Source organism: Triticum aestivum, chromosome 2D, assembly GCF_018294505.1.
Source record: "Triticum aestivum cultivar Chinese Spring chromosome 2D, IWGSC CS RefSeq v2.1, whole genome shotgun sequence".
Classification (NCBI taxonomy): Eukaryota; Viridiplantae; Streptophyta; class Magnoliopsida; order Poales; family Poaceae; genus Triticum; species Triticum aestivum.
Window position 1 is genome coordinate 344,188,182 of NC_057799.1, and position 2,884 is coordinate 344,191,065.

General features: G+C 41.5%; 1 long non-coding RNA gene across 1 annotated transcript; it reads left to right on the forward strand.

The window, feature by feature from the left end:
- Positions 1–92: 92 nt before the first annotated feature.
- On the forward strand, positions 93–1,737 carry LOC123053067 (uncharacterized). Its single transcript, XR_006425329.1, has 3 exons — positions 93–772; positions 961–1,085; positions 1,223–1,737. It is a non-coding gene; the product is annotated as an uncharacterized lncRNA (long non-coding RNA).
- The last annotated feature ends 1,147 nt before the right edge of the window (positions 1,738–2,884 follow it).

Below are 2,884 nucleotides of genomic sequence, written 5' to 3' on the forward strand. Positions count from 1 at the left end.
TCACTATAGTTTACATTTAAGATGAGTAAAAACAAAATTCAAATGTTTTAATAGATGTATAGAAATGATGACTATAAAGCATGAAGGTAAAGAAGAGTTGCTTCTCCTTTATTTATTTATTTTGCATCTCTCATTTAAGAGGGAGGGAAGGGTATATGATTTTTTCCCCACTACTCCCGGATAAAAAAAAAGATTTTTCTTCTAGGGTTTCATATTCGTATTTCTCCTCTAGTATTCCATATTTATATTTTTACAGGGTTCCATATTCGTCCTTTTGAACTTTAAAGTTCAATTGAAATTGGAATGGCAAAATTGGAGATCCCCTCTGTCGTGACTGGATATATAATTGTTTTCAATTTTTTTAAAGCCACATGATCTCGATGCATTAAACATATGGTCACTTAGAAACAGAAGTTATATCACCATGTAGCTAATGTTCTGCATTATTTGTTTCCCATGGGTGTCTGCCACATTTCATTTCCTCTTTTACGTTGAGTGAACTCTCGGCAAGTTTGCAGATAGTCAATTTCTATGTTGTTAATATGAAACGTTTCTACCTGATGCAGGGTTCGCCTTGCAAGTGGTTTGAGAATAGCGCACCAACAGTTGGGTAACATCCAATTGGTTTCTCAGTATTTAACAATATTAGGTACATTAGCACTTCAGTTACATGATACTGGACAAGCCAGGGAGATCTTGAAGTCATCGTTGACGTTAGCTAAGACACTATATGACATCCCAACACAAATCTGGATCTTGTCGGTATTTACAGGTATGTCCTCAAGGTTACATTGATTTCTTCACAAGGCGATTGAAAATTCAAAGCTTTGTAATGGCCCTCCTACTTGGTTTCATTTCCTTCCGTAGGCTGGTTGTTTAATCTCTTGGTATGCATTCTTGCTGTGACTGTCAATTTGTCGAATTTCTGGATGTTGATGGCAACTGGTATCTTATTTTCAGAGTTATATCGAGAGCTGGAAGAGAAGGAAAATGAAATGGAGAATTCAGAATATGGAAGCAAGAAAGAAATCGATCTGCAGAGAAGACTGGCTGAAGCTCGTTCTCGCGCTTATCACCAGGAGCTGGTATGGTACAACAGCTTTGATTGAAGTTGATCCTTTGTCTTGTTATATGGAAGTCGGACAATTTTACTACTCTTTTGTCACCGAAAAAAACATGGAACACATCTATGCAAGGAGTTGAAGTTGAAGTTGTGTTTCAGGTGGAGAAAGTGAGGATCGAAGCTGAGCCGCTGCACAACTTGTTCCAGAAGCATAACGATATGTCGGGCCTGCCGGTAAATGATGACCTTGACATCCCAGAATCAGTGGGGCTGTCCACTCCCCAGCCCTCGTCCGTGAGAAGGCTGGTCGATTCAAGCTCGGTAAGGCGCAGCACAAGGAGGCGGGTGTCCTGAGTCATGCTGGCTGTCCATCGGAGTGAATCGCCATGCTCCCCATAGAGAGAGCATGCTGGACATGTTAGCCTATAGGTCCCTCAGTTGTTGTTATTAAGTTTATTATTAGTCAATTGTACACCGCTGTAGCTTCATCTTCTGTTAACAATTACTAGCAAAAGAGATCATGCGTTGCACCAGGAGAGAAATTCCACAGGCCCCTAACTCAATAACCATGACTCAAACCCCCATAGGTAGGTTCAGGTTCTTTATTTCAACACATGGTTCTCATCTGTGTTGACAATCACAACGTGTTTGAATGTGATCAATCTTAAAGCGTCTCTCTCAGTATAAGATGAGAACTTTGCTATTTTTTTTTTACCTGCAAGGTTTTGATGAGGCATGCATGCGTGGTTATAGATGGCTTGTTTTGTCTTCAATCTGGTTTTGTTGAGGTGTTCATGTCCAATCCGGTTTGGCACCGGTACGAAAGAAAGATGGATCATGCGCTATTGATTGAAGATTTTACACATTTTTAAATCAAAATTCATGTATAATATGTTTTTTTAAATCCGGTGACCTTTATTAAATAATAATCATATCAGTCACCGAGCGATGGAAGGAGTGGAGGTCTGATGATGATGTGTAAGAACAATGTTAATATGCAGCTGAATTATTATCATGACAACTATATTGATGTTGTGGTCAAAGGAGCGCATCATAGTACAGACTGGAGGTTAACGGGTATGTATGGTGAGCCGGTTTGGAGACATAGCATCACACATGGAAACGGTTCCGTGATCTACATGCTAAGGGTAATTTGCCTTGGGTTGTGATAGGGGATCTAAATGAGATTTTGTATTCATCAGAGAAAGAGGGAGGTAATGCGAGACCATTATCATATATGTCTGCGTTTAGGGATTGTTTGGCTGATTGTTCTCTGGAAGACCTTGGTTATATTGGCAATAAATTCACTTGGAAGAGGGGGAGGATCAGAGAGAGACTGGATAGAGCTGTGGGGAACATGGCATGGGCGGGTATGTTTCCTGATGCAGCTGTGCATCATCTTATTATGGGTGGTTCGGATCACAGGCCGATTATGATCAACACATCTACGTATACTTTGCCTGGTAGCGGCACTAGCCGACGGCGAAAACGCTTTGAAGGCAAATGGCTAAGGGAGGAAACAGTGGGTGATGTGGGGGCAACGGCATGGGAACACTCGCCCGCAAATATACCGATCTTGGCAAGACTTGCAGCAGTACATGATGAGCTGCATGAGTGGGACAAAAATGTACTGAAGGCTCCTCGTAAGAGAATCAGGGACGTGACGAAACAGCTTGACCATATACTAGCAGGACCGATGGATGAGTACTCTACTCGGCGCCAACATGAAATAACAACGCAGTTGGAACTTGCGTTGGAACAGGAAGAAGTGTACTATATGCAGCGGAGTAGGAGTGATTTTCTTGAGTATGGGGACCGCAA